The sequence below is a fragment of the Lissotriton vulgaris genome, chromosome 2_1 (genome assembly GCF_964263255.1).
Source record: "Lissotriton vulgaris chromosome 2_1, aLisVul1.2, whole genome shotgun sequence".
In the NCBI taxonomy this organism is placed as follows: domain Eukaryota; kingdom Metazoa; phylum Chordata; class Amphibia; order Caudata; family Salamandridae; genus Lissotriton; species Lissotriton vulgaris.
The window spans coordinates 697,842,250-697,859,391 of NC_141687.1; the positions used below are offsets into that span (position 1 = coordinate 697,842,250).

Sequence of the window (17,142 nt, forward strand, 5' to 3'; positions counted from 1 at the left end):
ATCCTGAACACGTTCCGTGACTGCACAGATGCCCATAATTATCTGTGTGAAATGCAAAGCAGTTCCACTGGCCGCATTCCTAATAATTTAATTAATGTGGGTAAGAATTGCTATTGTGCCCCTGGTGCACTGGGACAGCTTGGAGCATTAGTAGCTTTATCGTCCTACACCATCTGCTGCCCGCTAGACACATGGCAGAGCATTTGCACACTGGCTGTGCCTTAGTAGCTTTATCGTCTTACACCAACTGCTGACCGCTAGACCCATGGCAGAGCATTTGCACACTGGCTGTGTCTTTGTGCTGGCAAGTAGAGGCTTAAAGTGGCGAGGTTGAGGAGCGGAACAAGACAGCATGCAGCACAACCAAAGCGTGAGATCTGGCACATAAAACACTGTGGGGAATTACAAACTGGGCACCAGGATAGAGTGAGTTTGGGCTATGTCTGCAATGTGGTGAGGCCTCTGTGGCCATTAGGGGGAGCACAGCAATGGTTAACGACAGGTGGAGGACTTCTCGCAAAGCTCCAAGAGTACATTTATGAGGGAAGCAGCTGCCGGAGACCGTGTTACACTTGTCTGGTAGACCAGTCGAGAAGCGCGAGGTTCTGGAGTGATGGTTGGGGCCCAAAATAGAAGCTCAGGGAAACTGAACCTGTACACCATTAACACAGCTTCGGAATCAAGACACTAGCGTGCAGCTGCATAACACCGACCTCTGTCTACATGAAACCTAGATGCTAAAACAAAGTCAATGGTTTTTACAATTTGGCCCCTCTGTCCAGCTCTGGTCAGTGTAAACGTGAAGACGTTTATTTTGGAGAGTGACTTCCATCCACTGATACTTGCACAGGAGAGACTGGGCACTCTGCTTTGCCCTCATAGAATTTGGGGGGCAGCTGAGGTGCTAAGCTGATCACCACAGGAGGACTGGCAGCCTAAAACACAAACTGGACTCTCGTATGAGGCCTTTGCTGTAATATACACGCAGCTTCAGTGACTAATGCTGGCAAACAAATTAACTGACCAGGTTTGGTACACGAGACAGGATGGTCTAACTGGACAGGTGATCTACTCTCATTAAAGGATTCCTATGGCGACAGTCCTAACTAAGATGGGTAAGACTGACCAAAGACAATCCAAGTTATACCTTCAGTCTAGGCACTTAGTTTTTATTTTATTTATTTATTTTTATATAGCGCTGGCTAGACCCGAGGGTATCTGAGCGCTTTACAACAGAAATTAAGCTGTAATCACATTAGAAAGGCATTGTCCCACATAAATGTTTAGAGAACCCAGTGAGCTCCATGTCATTGAGGTAAGGAAGTCCTGAGATAGCCTCGATGAGCGCACAATGACCTGGGCTCAGCCTCATTCCGGGAGGAGATAACAAGGGGGGGGGGGGAAATCGGGGAGGAAGGAAGAGGTAGGGTGAGATTGAGCATTGTCATGGGGCTGTAGGGGGCCTGAGGAGGGGTGTAGAGGTGGAGCATTATCACATGGCTGCAGATTGTAGGAAGAGGTAGGTAGTAATGGGGATGTGGCGCGCAAGTTTATGCGTTCCGGCGGCGGCTCTTGGTTCGGGAATGCACGGTTGAGGTAGAGGACATTTAGGAGTCTTTTGAATGTTATAAAGGAAGTGAAAGTCCTGATAGCGGCTGGAATGGAGTTCCAGATTTTTGGGCCGTTTCCCGTAAAAGACCGTGCAGCAGTTTTTTGTTTGCGTGTTTTCATGGGAATGAGTAGCATGGTGTTGGAACTCCTGAGGTTTGTCTGGTCGGCTTTCTTGAGTTTGGAGGCCAGGTATTCCGGTTTCCCTGTATGCAAGGCTTTGTGTGTCAAGCAGGCAGTTCGAAAGCTGGCCCTCATTTCGACTGGGAGCCATTTTAGTTCTCTGAGTCCGGTTGAGAGGTGGTCATATTTCTTAACTCCGGTGACCATTCTGGCAGCTGCATTGAGAGTTATTTTGAAAGGTGCTAGGTGGGATTGAGCTGTACCAGTGAGGGTTGCGTTACCGTAGTCGAGTCTGGATAGCACCAGTGACTGGGTGGCTTGTTTGAGGTCTTTGGGAGGGAAGAAGGGCTTGATTTTGTTGAGGAGCTTCAGATTGAGGAAGGCACTCTTATCTTAATGTGATTGTTCATGTTCAGTTTCGGGTCAAGGGTGATTGCTAGAGATTTTACCGATTTAGCCAGAGTGAGATTACAGTAGAGGGTATCTATTGCTTTTAGCCACAATACGATTTTAGGGTTTTCTTCTTTGATGGAGATGGAGGAATTCTGTTTTGTCTTGATTGAGTTTAAGGTGGTTAGTTGATAGCCAGTGTTGAATTTCTATAAGGGTGTTGTTTAGTCTTAGAATGTAATTAATGGAGGAGGTTTCCAAGTAGATCTGGGTGTCATCTGCGTATAGATGGAAGGGAATGTTGGCTTTTTTGAGTAGGGTGGTGAGGGGTTACATGTATATGTTAAATAGTTGAGGGGAGAGCACTGAACCTTGGGAACACCTCTGCTGACGGGGTGTAGGTCGGACATGAAGGATTTGATTTTTACCCTTTTGGAGCAGTTGTGTAAGAAGGAGGAGAACCATTTTAGGACCATCCCGTCTGCACCTACTCTGTCTTGGTGAGCCTTGGTGAGTAGATTGTGGTCAACCGATAGGTCCAGGAGGATGTGTAGGCAGCTTTGGTCGCCGTCTAGGGATTTGAGAATTTCATCCACGATGTTAAGGATCGCGGTTTAGGTGCTGCAGCCTATTCTGAAGCCCGATTGGTGGGGATCTAGCAGGTTGATGTTGTCCATGTGTTGGGTCAGTTGATGGAGAACGCATTTTTCAAGGATTTTGGATAGAAAGGGGAGATTGGACACAGGTCTGAAGTTCTTCAGATCGTTTGGGTCTAGGCCTGGCTTTTTGAATAGAGGTGTGACTTGGCCGACTTCGAGGCAGTCTGGTATGACGCCGGTTTTCAAGGAGCTGTTTATGATTTCGCACCAGACTGGGGCGAGGAAGTGTTTCAGCTTTTTAGTCAATTGGGAGGGAACAGGATGGAGAACGTGGGATGAGGGCTTGGAGGACGAGATCAGTTTGAGAATCTCATCTTCGAGCACCGGATCAGAGGAATTCCAGGATTCCGTGGGGAGCTTGTGTGTGTTGGAATCGATTGTAGCATTTGGGTTTTTGCAGGAGGGATTGAGGTTGATGTCTAGTGAAAACTCAATCTTGGTGACATTTTCATTGAAGAAGATGACGAATTTGTCGCACAGGTCTTTGGAGGCCTGGATTGGGGTTGCTGAGGTCTTGGAAGTTTGTTGCCTGATGATGTTAAAGAGTTCCTTGGGTCTGTTTTTCGCGTTGTCCAGAGCTGTGCAGAAGAAGGTTTTTTTTTCGTTGATGTGCTTTTTGCATTTCCTTTGAGCTGCTTTGAGTTGATCGTGAAGACACAAAGGGATTTTTCCTCCATAGACGCTCTGTGACTCTAAGTTGCCTCCTTTCATCGTTAATGTCTGTGTTGAACCAGGATCTGGAAGGAATGCTCCTGTTTTCTTTTAGTTTCAGGGGGGCTAGTTGGTCTAGGATGGAAGTCATAGTAGTGTTGTAGTGGGACGTGAGATCTGTTGCGGAAAGACCATCTAAGGAGATGGGCAAGTGCATGTTTATCTTTTCTTCTAGGTCACCCATGTTGATCTGAGTTAGGTTTCTCTTCCAAGTGGGGGGTCTTTTAATCTGGGCTTGGTATATGATCGGTTGCGTGATGTGGAATCTGATTAGGTGGTGGTCTGACCAGTACACCGGTAAGATATGATCTAGAGTGATTGAGTCGTGTTAGGTGATGATGGCATCCAGGATTGCTCCTTTGTTATGGGTTTCTTCTGAGCAGCGCTGTGTGAGGTTGTTGCTGTGTAATAGCTCATTTAGGTTTTGAATTAGCGAGCTGCTTGTTACGTTCCAGTGTAGGTTGAGGTTGCCTAGATTTAGGTTATCAGTGTCTCTGAGTGAGCAGGGAGCAACCAGGTCTGACAGGTGCTACGTGAAAGTGGTGGTGTTGCCTGGGGGATGGTATAGGAGGTGGCATTGTAGTGACGTGTTGTTGCTTGAGTTAATGTTGGCGGTTAGGCATACAAAGGTGTCATAGTTGAAGGCATCTATTTTGGAAACTGATATGTTGTTGTTGTGAATGATCGCTAACCCCCCGCCTCTTTGGTCTTTACGGTCTTGGTTAATGATTGTAAAGCCTGGGGGTACTAGAGTGTCTATGATTGGAAGCGAGCAGTCGTTTAGCCAGGTCTCGGTGAGGAAGGCTATGACTATGCTGTGGGCTAGGATGGATTCTGCTATCTCTGCGGCATGTTTAGTGGCTGATCTGCAGTTTATGAGCATGCAGTTGGTAGGGGGAGTTTCATTTTTAGGTTTCTTACTTACGGGGGCCAAGGGGATGAGGTAGGAAGGGGGTCTAGGGGATTTCAGAGTGGCGTGGTCTCTTATGAATCCGGAGATCACCTTGATCGTGGAAGGAGGGATGCCCGTAGAGGGGGTGTCGTACGAGGAGGCTAGTTCTGCAGCTTCGTCCGCAGACATAGCCTCTGTGTTCTATTGGGTCTCATATTGTGGCTAGAGAGGAGGGACCGGGTCCAGCTGGGTCGTGTGGTCTTGGCGGGCCTTTGGTGCGGGGGGTTGTTTGCGACGGGAGTACCGGTTTTTGGGTGGATTGCGAAGTGAAGCAAGTTGGTTAGGATTTAGTTGAAACCCTGTATTATAGTAGCTAGTTGGCTTTCGAGCAGGGAAAGACGTTGTCCTGTCTCTTCCTGGGTTGGAGAGGGTGGGTTCTGAGAGGAGTCCTCGGGGGGAGGGGGGAACCTGGCGCAGTTGTGTTGTCGTCTAGTAGTTGTTGTGTTGTCATTGAGGGCTTTTGGATGGGAGGTGGGGTGCGGAGGGTCATGCTGTGTATTGTGTTCGATCGGTGTTCTTTGGGGGAGGTTGTGCGTGGGGGGCTGATTGCGGGGATGATTCGAAAAGTGAGGGGGAGCCGTTTTCTTGGTGCCAGCGGTGCGGGTGGTGTCTCGTGGAGGGGGGTAGAATGGTGTGGGGGGCTTTCGGATGGGAGGTGGGGTGCGGAGGGTCCTATTGCATCATCTGCCTACTTTTGCAGAAGGGTGCAGGGTGGTGGTTGGAGGTCTTAGCCTGTGTATTGTGTTCGATCGGTGTTCTTTGGGGGAGGTTGTGCGTGGGGGGCTGATTGCGGGGATGATTCGATAAGTGAGGGGGAGCCGTTTTCTTGGTGCCAGCGGTGCGGGTGGTGTCTCGTGGAGGGGGGTAGGAATTTATGATATAGGGTGCAGGAATGGTGTGTGTGCTCGGTTGGGGGGGTCCGGTTGTCCGGGAGGAAGGGGTGAGTTGGTCCGGGGAGAGGTGAGTGAGGCGGCAGTCCGAAGTGAGGGGAAGAGTGAGTCAAATGCATCAAGGTTGTCATTGTTAGCTTGTATCAGGACTGTGCCGTTGGAGTAAATGGTCACAGAAGGGTTCCCTCTCCGTGTCATGTGGTTGGGGATAGAGAATGATAGTTTGCAACTGTGGGGAGTATTGGTAGTCTTGGTAATGTGGAGATGAGAAAGGAGGACGGAATTTCACTTATCGGGACTTTCCGTGTGAAAAATAAAATCTGTTTTTACTTGGCCTTTGGAAGAGTAGTGATAGATGACAACAAATAGTAATTCTGGGTATTGTCTGATCAGTTTGAGGTTCTTTTTCGCTTTGGATGAGAGGTTGGGGGGAAAACTTATCGAGAAGGAGTTCGAGCCATGCGGTTTTAGATAATACGGTGTGGTTGGGTTTGCGTGGGTTGGCATGGTAGGAGGCATTCTGTCTGACTAGGAGGAGGGGGCTGGTTCTTTTAGGGGCTAGCAGTGTTGTAATGGTGGATGAGACTGGCAGAGAGGTCAAGTTGCGTTTTTTGGGGCTGGTTGGATAGCTGCCCTCACGTGGTCGGTCCCAGAGCCAGGACGTTAGATCTTTTGGGGTGGTAGTCGGGTGGTCAGATAGACTAAGTCTTTATGATGTCAGAATTTACTTTGCGGCCATCTTTGGGTCAGGCCCTGTGTGCATTAGGTTTGAGGAGGTTGCAGGCTCTGAGGTAGAGGGGCCTTCTTAGCTTATCTTGTTGGGACCAGCCAGTGTAGGGTGTCTGGGGAGCATTAATGGTAGTGGGGACTCACCGGTGCAGCTTGATTATCGGAGAGACGTCCTGCTTCTGTGCGGCCGTTTTGGAGTCGGGCGTTTCAGAGTACAGAAATCGCTTGTGAGCTGCGTCCTGGTGGTTATCTGGCTGCTTTCTCCTGTTTCAGTCCTGGTTCGCTCTGCATGGCAGCAGTGTTCATGAAGAGCGTTGTGTAGTCATCTGTGGGTGTGTGGGGTTATTTTTACCAGATCGAGGGGGGGGGGGGGGTTAGCGGTCATCTATTGGACAGGCAGTGCAGAGCTCTGAAATGCTTCGCAATCCGCTTACAGCAGTTCACTAGTGTTAGATCGGTTGTCGCTATGGTTCTGGGCCGTCAGGACTCTCGTGGGTCCACTGAGGGACGTTTACGAGTTGAGAACAGTCCACTGACTGTTACATTGAGGGTTCGAGGCTGCTGCAGCCATTTCGGGGACAGGCACTGCGGAGCTCTGTAATAGCTAACACGCAACACTTTCAGGTAGAGACCCTTGTCCAAAAGGTGGTCACACACTGAGTGTCCAAGCGCTGCTAGCAGACTGCTGGCAGTTGTTAAGGCTGGTTGTACCTCGGGCGGCCATCTTGGGGACAGGTACTGTGTAGTTCAGTAGAGGCTTGAAGTCGGCTTTCTAGAGATCCTCTGGTGCTAATTAGCTTGGTTGCTGTGTGGTGGCTATGTGTTGACTCCCGTGGGTCTACTGTTGCGCGACTCGGCGTTGCGAGCAGTCCGCTGGCCTTACTTTTGTTCGTTCATTGTCATGGCGGCCATCTTGGGGACAGGCACTGCAGAGCTTATAGTCTGCTTATTTGAGTTCAACCTGTGCCAATTTTAGTGTTCTTTTCAGTCCTGGGCTGTTGGGAGCTCTGGCGGGTCCCCTGTGAGGTATCTGTCTCTTTCGGGCAATCCGTTGACTGTGGTGAGGTCTTTTCTTTCTATTTCTGTCTCCAGGTGACCATTTTGAAATCAGGAGCTGCGGGCTGAGCAGTGCTTGCACAGCTTTTTCCTGATTTCTTCTTTGGATTCGTAGAAGCTGTTTTGGCTCTAGGGTAGCGGGACTCGGAAGTGACCTTAAGTCGGTGAGGACCTCTGACCGCTAGTTACCTTCGAGCCGTCAGTCACGGTCCTGAGGATGCCGGGGCACAGATCCTCGTAACTTCACTTCCAGGCGGTGTATCTTCTTTTCCTGGCGGAATTAGAAGCTTGGTTCCGGCTGGACCGGCTTGGCGATCGTTCCGGTAAGTCTTCGTTGTTGCTGGATGTTATGGGGGGGGGGGGGTTGGCTGCATGGAAACTCACTCTATCCGTGTTTACAATGCCCTCGAGCTCTGTTTCAGTGCTTCCCTCCCCTCCCCTGTGGATAAAGAGTAAGCTCCACAGGACATGGCTGAGTCCCTAATTTTTTGAAATGCCCAGATACTCATCAAAGACATCAAAAACATACTGACATGAGAAGGACCCTACATTTGACAGATGGAAAAGCCAATGCATTTATCTCTAGGAAAGGATCGTATGTCTGAACGTCTTCATAAGCATGTAACCAAATTAGGCATAGCGGAACAGCACATGTCAGACATAAAAGAGGATATGGCAATTTGACTGGAGAAGAGCCTCAAAAAGGACAAAGACCCTGAAGTTATCGGGGGCAAAAACAAAAACCCTGCTATATACTCGATGAGTTAGAGTATATTGTGTAGTTTCTTACTGGTCGGTGTAGCTTTGCAGCTTGAAGAATTTTCTGGCTTCACTATGAGTTATTGGTAGGGGCAAATGTAGGTCAGCCACTGGCAATAAGGCCACTAACATATGATAGAACTCAGCATAGGTCTTAGAAAATTATTCCTATGCTCAACCCTTGGTACCGTGGCTGCAAGCAGACAGGCTTTACTTCAAAGACAGGTATGTAAAGCGTTTAAAAACACAATTTCAGTAAATAATTAAGACACAACATATAATAAAAATCCAACACCAATTTATTGTTATCTTTAAAATGACATGAAAACAACAAAAATCCAATGTAGGGAACCGGAGATATGAATTTTCAAAGATATAATAAAATACAGTACTTAGAAGATTATAGTACCATATTGTGATAGCTGTTTGCGATAGACCAGGCCAAAGTCAAAGTTTCAGGGTGGGCGCGATGGAGCCCTGAGCGGCTACAGCTCCCAGCTGGTCCCAGTCTCAATGTCTACCTTCCCACTTAGAAACTTTTCTCGAGCTTTTCTTTCCGAGGGCCCTCAAAGCTCCCAGCCAGTCCAGATCCGGTGACGGTTCGCAGGCTTGACTTCTGACGAGGTCCTGGTCAACATCCTTGGAGCAGACCTAGAAAATCTCTCAAGATTGCTTCAGCGGGGCAACCCAGGCCGGCATGCGACGGAAGGCAGGCGGCTTGGCTCTCCCAGTTGCTCCCGGTCACCTTTTTTACGAGCGGACTTAGAAACTTTTCTGGAGCTTTTTCTCTCGGGGTCTCTCGATACTACTCATTAAGCCGGATCCGGTGAGGGTTTGCTGGCTTCAGTATTCTTCTAGTCCCGGAAAACTCTGGAAGTTGGACCCATGGAGCTTTTAGCTTGGCGAACCTGGATGGTTTGGTCGGCTCACGGTTGAAGGCAGGTGGCCTGGCTGGCAAGGTTGAGTCGGTGCCTAAATGGAGCATTTTCTCAAAGTTAATCCAAAGTTCTCCAAACTTCTTGAACTTCTTCCTGAAGTTCTTCAAGGGGTCCCAAAGTGTCTTACACTTACTCCAAGGGTCTGGATGCTCCAAGATGGTCCTTGAAAGTTGAGGACGTCAGTTTACACAATCCACTGGTACAAAACCGTTACAAATCTACTGATGGTTCTCCAAGGTGTAGATTTAGTTGGTGATGTTCCAGATGAGCTCATAACATGTAGCTTTCAAGGAGTCCACTCTATAGTTCTTTTTCAACAAGATCACCTACAGGGCTGTAGTTTCAGATGGTGCAGTCTTCAGAGGTCAGGCCTTTGCACAGCAAAACTTCTGAACAGGGCACTTCTTGCTTCAGAAAGTTTCAAGCAGCAGATCTGGAGGACTCTGCCCCTCTCAGATACTTATTCCTAGTTCTCTGGGTCAAGCAGGAGGTCACTTCTGACCAATTGGAGCAGGGTAACTCCTCCAATATATGACAACATCCTGTAGAGTGTGGCATTATTTTGTACCAGAGTGCATCAAATCTTAGAAAATCCATAATTGCTGATTTTCCAGCAAGGAGGTAAGAACTGGCTAAACACAACCCTAGGATGGCTAATTTACTTAGACTATCCCCCCTGCATCTGCTCATACCTTCCTTAATCTGATCATCTGCCTAAGATGGGAAGTTCAGCGCTGTAAATTACACTGGTCCCTACTCTCCTCTTTGGAGAACATAGTTTACAACTGCTCCCTCTGGCGTGGCCTTCCTATAGAACAGCCCACTGCCCTGCCAGCAGAGCTTGTTAACTAACCCCAGGGGCTCTTTATCACCTCTTCAAGGCAGCCTGGCTAATCCACTTAACTCTGATCAATCAGGGCAGACCACTGGAAGGCTGAATTTGGGCTTACAAACAAGAAAGTCTTATAACTTCTTGTATGTACACTTAAAGAGAAATTGAACAATATGATATTGTTGGATTTATTAATGCCACTCTAGAAAGTTTTTGAAAGGCATTCCTATCAAAAGGTATTAATCAATAACTCCCTACCATGTTAACCTATGCAACGGGATTTGCATTGGGAAAAATGGCTTGGGCCATTTTTCCAGCACCAGGACTTAAACACATTTTTTTTATAAGTACTCGTCTTATATCTACAGGAACCCCACCCCATGTGCAACTAGGAGAGACTTTAGGGGTGCTTAATCTGTAGAAATATTGCAGATTCTCCCTCCAAAGTGCTCCTAGCATCAAAGTCGAATTTGAGCAGCACTTTACCACAATGTGGGGACTGAAATGTGAAAATTTACTTTATCCAGGCATATGAAAACTCTTTTTTAAGGGTGTACCTTATAATTACCTACTCCCCCCCTGCCGCCCCCCCCCCCACCCTCTGGGATACCTAGGGGAGACCCTGGGGGTCTCTTATACGCCAAAATGTTATGTTATGTTATGTTAGCCGGATTTGTAGAGCGCACAGATGCCCCAGCATACAAAACATTGTAGGTTATCCATTTTTAAGTGCCCCAAACACCTAAGTTGAGTTTGGGCACAATTTACTTTTTGAAAGCAGTCCTGGCACCCAGGGCTGCTTTTAAACTGACCTCAGGCTTCAGCAGTGCACACATGCAAGTTCAAAAAGAGCTGCTGGCCTCTAAAAAGCCTTGCCCTAGTGTACTAGGGACTTCTAGGTAGTTTCAATCCCCATGCCCTATTATATACTAGGGGCCTATAGGGTAGGTCCTGCCAATCACAGGGGTACCCCCACCATACCATTGTGTACCATAGTGTATGTAGGTGTTTTAACTGTATTCTAATGTGTCTAATTCAGCATAACACTGGCCCTGGGTCTGGTGAGGCAGAGCCCAGGGTCAGTCAGAGTCAGGTACCACCAGTATTCATCAGCAAAAATGTTGAGTGGTGTCCAGGGCACAGTTTGACTTTGCAACATAGCCCCCCTCAAACAAAAGGTGATGGGTTACTAACCTACACCCTGGTAGTCCTCATCAGCTAAGTGGAAAAACCTGGATAGTCCATTTTGCATTTGCATGGGCAACCCCAGGTCTGTGTTCCACTTTAAAGTCCATCCCTGTAGGGTAATAGACACCCTTAACAGCTTTGGATTCTCCCCTCTCATCTGTGTGAGCCATCTGAGAGGTCAGTTTGAACATGAGTTAGTTCCAAACAAATATGGTCTCAACTTTTTCAGGAACCACACCACATCAAAAGCCTCATTCTCAATGGCACTCCGCCTCTGCTCTCTGGGAAGAAGCCTCCTGCTAATAAAGGCAACTGGCTGATCAAGGCCCCCTTCAATTAGCTGCAACAACACTGCCCCAATCCCTTGCTCTGAAGCACCTGTCTGAACCACAAATTCTTTTGTGTAGTCAGGGGCCAGTAGCACTGGTGCTGAACACATGGCAGCTTTCAGAGTGTCAAAAGCCTTATGACACTCTGGGGCCCAAATCACCTTCTTAGGGCTCTTTTTAGAAGTGAGTACTGTTAGGGGCCCCACAATGGTCCCATAATTTTGAACAAACCTTCTATAGTACCCTGTCAGCCCAAGGAATGCCCTGACCTGAGTCTGGGTAACAGGAGCTGACCAATCCAAAATAGTTTGGATTTTAGCTTGGAGAGGTGGTGCATGGCCCCAACTACCAGGAGGCCCAGGTACACCACATTACTCTGCCCTATTTGGCACTTGCTTGCCTTAATAGGTAGGCCTGCCTGCTGCATGGCCTCAAGCACTTCCCTTAGGTGGCTTAAGTGATCCCCTCAGGTAGAACTGTATACAGATATATCATCCAGTTAAGCTGCACTGAACTGTTGTAAACCAGACAAGACCTTGTTCACCAACCTTTGGAAGGTGGCAGGTGCATTCTTTAAGCCAAAGGGCATTACTGTGAACTGATAATGTCCCTCTGGTGTGGAGAATGCAGACCTCTCCTTTGCTCCATCAGTGAGGGCAGCAACCTGAAATCAAATTAAAAGTACTCCGGTACTTAGCAGCCCCTAACCTATCAATGAGCTCATCAGCTCTAAGAATAGGGTGAGCGTCAATCTTTGTGACTGCATTCAATCTTCTGTAGTCCACACAGAACCTTAACTCCTTGGGTCCCCCCTGAGGATTACGTTTGGGTACCGGCGCCACTGGACTGGCCCATGGACTCTCAGATGGTTCAATTACCCCCAATTCCACCATCTTAGCAACCTCGGCTTTATTGCTGGCTCTGCCATGGTCAGACAGCCTGTACAGTTTATTTTTGACAGGTAGGCTGTCACCAGTGTCAATGTGGTGCACGCACCACTCAGTGATGCCTGGGGTCAAAGAGTACAGGCCAGCAAACTGCTCCAGCACTTGCTTACAGTCTCTGTGCTGCTGGTCTGTCAACTTGGGAGATAACACAACTCCCTCCACTGACCCATTTTGCACATTAGTGGAGAGGAGGTCGAACACAGGCTCAGTTTCCTCCTCCATACCCTCATCAGTGACCAGTAACATGGTCATGTCTGTCCTGTCATGGTGGGTGTGATCCGAACCCCTACCGGCCTCGCAACATTGCCATTTCCTGGGGCCGGGCTCGGCCGCATCTACAATAACAGACGTCCGGCCCTCCTTTCCTCTGTCACTCCAGAGACCAATGCCCTTCCGAGGAGAACAGGAAGAGATCCCAGCATACCCCGGAAGTCCAACACTTTGGGAATTGAAATCCAGAAGCCGCGAACCAGAGGAGGGAAGAACTGCGGGAGGAGAGACGGAGTTGCAGGAGTTCCAGACTGACAGTGGAAGAGTTCGAGAAGCGGAGACTGAAGGCGGAGAAGACGAGTGCAGTGAAGAGTGGTGGTGTCCCACGGAGGTGGCTGGGGAGCGGCTGTAGCTCAGGAGAGCTACGGCAGAGTCGGTGAGTACACGCACCCAGGGGGAAGCACTGTAGTAAGGCACCAGAGGGGAGGTGGCGAGCACGTTCTATGTATATAAACCGAGCACCCGTAGAGAACTTCACCAGACACTGTATATATATTGTAAAGCACTTTCCAGACCCCACTCCATTACCCGTTGTTCCCGTCGTACACTCGCCCTGATACCCGAACACGGTTACCACGTCAAAAGAAGCATCTATCTCTTTCTTTTCTCGGACTTCCCTTCCCCTTCTATCGGCCCATTAACCCAACCCCAACCCTCAAGTTCCACTTTTCGTATATCCTTCACTTCCCAGGCTTTGGTAAACGGTACTCAGCTTATAGCGTCCGACAGGACTAACGACTACCTTCTTTGTCTCCCACAGGCCCTCCACGGACTGTCCGGAGTCATTATACCAGAAAGGAGACGTGACCACCCCGAACCCCAGAAGATCCAAGGACGACAGAGGAAGACCCGAAGTGTGGACTATTTTGTTGCTCTACTCGAGTTGTCCCTGTATACCTCATTAAACATTGATAAGAGTTCCAACTTGATACGGCCTCCACGCCTGTTTTTCCGGCCTGCACTCCCCCCACGTTCACAGTGGGGTTTCAATCTATTCACATGCAGGACCCTATGAGGGTTCCTGAGGGTGCCACGGTCAACTAAATGCACAAGTTACTACTTGTGTAACGATATATCTGTAAGAGACATTAGTTAGTGATAGATTCCTTACCTTAGAATATCCCCAGGCGTCAGACTGGATCCGGAAACTTTTGCGTAGCAATACCCCTGCGCGCTGGTAGGCGTCGTCTGCGGCTCCGCGTCCGTCGTCGGCGTCGTGAGCGCCGGGATGACGTCATCGGAGTATATAGACGGCGCCCATGCGCGCTGACGTCAGTTCTGATAACACAGCTTTTCCGCGCCAGATACGCAGAGCCATGATAGAACTAACACTGGTGCCATTGAAACTAGGGCCCTGGAAGGGGATGACCTTAACCCTAAATATCGGTTCGCAGAACGGGGAGGATGGGAGGGCGGTAAGGAATCTATCACTAACTAATGTCTCTTACAGATATATCGTTACACAAGTAGTAACTTGTGCATCTGAAAGAGACACGTTAGTGATAGATTCCTTACCTTAGAATAGATACCCCAGCAATACCAACCCCGGTGGTGGGTCTGCGAACCAATATCACACCAGAAAGTCCTGGAGGACGGAACGGCCAAAGAAGCCATCCCTCCGGACTTGACTGTCCAGGCAGTAGTGTCTTGCGAACGTGTGCAGCGAGGCCCACGTGGCTGCCTGACAGATGTCCTGCAGGGGGACACCGCGGCCCAGGGCAGTTGTCGTTGCCGTGGCCCGAGTGGAGTGAGCCCGCAATCCAGCCGGGGGCTCCTTCCTCGCCATAGAGTAGCATGCTTGGATGCACAAGATGATCCACCTGGAGATGGTCCTCTTGTGTACAGCCTTTCCCTTCTTCGCGCCCACGTAACCAACGAAGAGTTGGTCATCCACCCGGAATTGGCGAGTGCGGTCCAGGTAGTAGGAGAGCGCACGTTTTGGATCCAGACGGTGGAGCCTCTCTTCCTCTTTCGAGGGATGCGGAGGCGGAAAGAAGGTGGGCAAGGTGATGGACTGCCCGATGTGGAAGGCCGTGACAACCTTGGGCAGAAAGGAAGGTCGTGTACGCAACACCACCTTATCAGGATGAACAGACAGGAAAGGCGGAGAAGAAGAAAGAGCCTGGAGCTCACTCACCCTCCTGGCAGAGGTGATGGCAACCAGGAAGGCCGTCTTCAGTGTAAGGAGACGAAGAGGACAGTTATGAAGTGGCTCAAAGGGAGCACACATCAGATAGGTGAGAACAAGGTTCAAGTCCCACTGGGGCATCACGAAGGGAACAGGAGGGAACATGTGTGTGATGCCCTTCAGAAATCTACTCACTATAGGGGACTTGAACAAAGAAGGCTGATCTGGTAGCCTCAAGAAGGCTGAAAGAGCAGAGAGGTACCCTTTAAGAGTGCCCAGAGCAGAGCCCTGCTGGGCAAGGGAAAGAAGAAAGAGCAGCACTTCCGAAAGGGGTGCAGAGAGGGGATCCACAGCCTTTGCTGCGCACCATGCCACAAATCTGTTCCACCGGCAGGCGTATACCGACTTAGTGGAGGGACGCCTGGCTGCCAGAATGATGTCACAGACTTCGGGAGGCAAGTCAAATGGCCTCAACTGCCGCCGCTCAATCTCCAAGCTTGTAGGTGGAGACTGGACAGGTTCGGGTGCAGGACCGTCCCCTGCTGCTGCGACAGAAGGTCCTCCCGAAGAGGCAGACGAATCGGGGGATCGACTGACATGCTGAGTAGCTCGGGATACCAGTATCTTCGTGCCCAGTCCGGAGCCACAAGGACGACCTGGGCCCGGTCGCGCCTGATCTTCTTCAGCACTCTGGGCAGAAGTGGTATAGGCGGAAAGGCGTACAACAGACCGCAGCTCCACTCGCGACGAAAAGCGTCTCCGAGCGAGTGCCGCCTTGGAAACTCCAACGCGCAGAACTGCTGACATTGCGCGTTCTCTTCTGTGGCGAATAGATCTAACCAAGGCTCTCCCCACTGTCGAAAGAGACCTTGCGCCACGTCCGAGTTCAGACGCCATTCGTGATCCATCATGCACCGGCGGCTGAGTTCGTCCGCCCTGGCATTCAGAGAGCCTGCCAGGTGTTGAACCACCAGGGTCACGCCCTGATGTTCCAGCCACTGCCAGAGGCGCAGAGCCTCCTGGCAAAGGGTCCACGACCCCACACCGCCCTGTTTGTTGCAGTACCACATGGCGGTGGTGTTGTCGGTGAACACTTGCACCACGCTTCCCCTGACAGAGGGGAGGAATGCCTTCAGTGCAAGACGAATCGCCCGCAGCTCCAGAAGGTTGATGTGGAGCCGGGACTCCGCCGGAGACCAGAGGCCTCTGATCTCCGCCTCTCCCATGTGGCCTCCCCAGCCCTGGAGGGACGCGTCCGTCACAACTACGTGCTCCGGCTGGGGTAGGGAGAGGGGTCTGCCACTGACCCATTCGCGGTCCGTGAGCCACCACTGCAGTTGTTTCGCAGTGCCCTCCGAGATCAGGACATGATCGGACAGGTTGCCCTGATGCTGGGCCCACTGAAACTTCAGGTCCCACTGCAGAGCCCGCATCCGCCACCTGGCGTGACGCACCAGAAGGATGCAGGAGGCCATCAGTCCCAGAAGCCGCAGCGTCAACCTGACCGAGACTCGGGATAACGGTCTGAAGACAGGAATCAGAGCCTGAATATCCCGAACCCGCTGCTCGGGTGGGTAAACCCGAAACTGCGCCGAGTCGAGAACCGCTCCGATGAAAAGGAGCTTCTGAGAGGGACACAGGTGCGACTTCGGCACATTGATGGAGAACCCCAGCAAGTGCAGGAGGTCTGCCGTAGTCTGGAGGTGGCTGACGACTGTCTGGGGCGAGCCCGCCTTCAACAACCAGTCGTCGAGGTAGGGGAAGACTGATACCCCCTGCCTGCGCAGATGGGCTGCGACCACCGCCATCACCTTTGTGAACACCCGTGGGGCGCTGGTAAGGCCGAAGGGGAGCACGGTAAACTGAAAGTGCTCTAGGCCTACCGTGAACCGCAGGTAACGCCGGTGGGCCGGCAGGACGGGGATGTGGAAATAGGCGTCCTGCAAGTCCAACGCTACCATCCAGTCTCCTGGGTCCAGGGCAGCCAGGACCTGAGCTAAAGTGAGCATCTTGAACTTCTCCGTCCGGAGGAAGCCGTTGACGTTCCGCAGATCCAAGATAGGGCGTAGGCCCCCTTTGCCCTTCTTGGGCACCAGAAAGTAGTGGGAGTAACAACCACGTCCTACTTCTGGCCCAGGAACGCGCTCGATGGCCCTCTTGGCCAAGAGGGCCGAAACTTCCTCCTGCAGAAGTTGCAAGTGATCCCCCGACACACGGTGGTATTGAGGTGGCATGGATGGAGGGGAAGACTCGAAGGGGAGGGAGAAACCCCTTCGGACAATTTGCAGCACCCACCTGTCCGAAGTGACTGTATGCCAGTGGGAGAGGTGATGGCGAACCCTGCCTCCCACAGGCGTCACATGGGCCTGAAAACTCGGACTAGGAAGGTTTTGAGGCGGGGGCTGCTGAGGGAGGTGTGGACTGGCCTCGCCGCTGACCCCGACCACCGCCACGGCGGTTCCCACGTCCGCCACCGCGCTGCTGGACATTTTGCGGCGTGTGGCTGGCGGTCCGTGGAGGGGCGCCCCTTCCGTGGCCACGAAAGGAGCGAAAGGCACCCGATTGCTGGCGTGGGGCCGTAAGGCCCAAGGACTTGGCCGTGGCCCTGGAGTCCTTGAAACGTTCCAGCGCAT

The 17,142-nt window shown here is 50.8% G+C and overlaps 1 protein-coding gene across 4 annotated transcripts in view; it reads right to left on the reverse strand.

Moving 5' to 3' along the window:
• USP47 (ubiquitin specific peptidase 47) overlaps nt 1-17,142 on the reverse strand; it is a 1,494,847-nt gene that overhangs the window by 1,050,573 nt on the left and 427,132 nt on the right. The gene's annotated exons all lie outside the window — the stretch shown is intronic.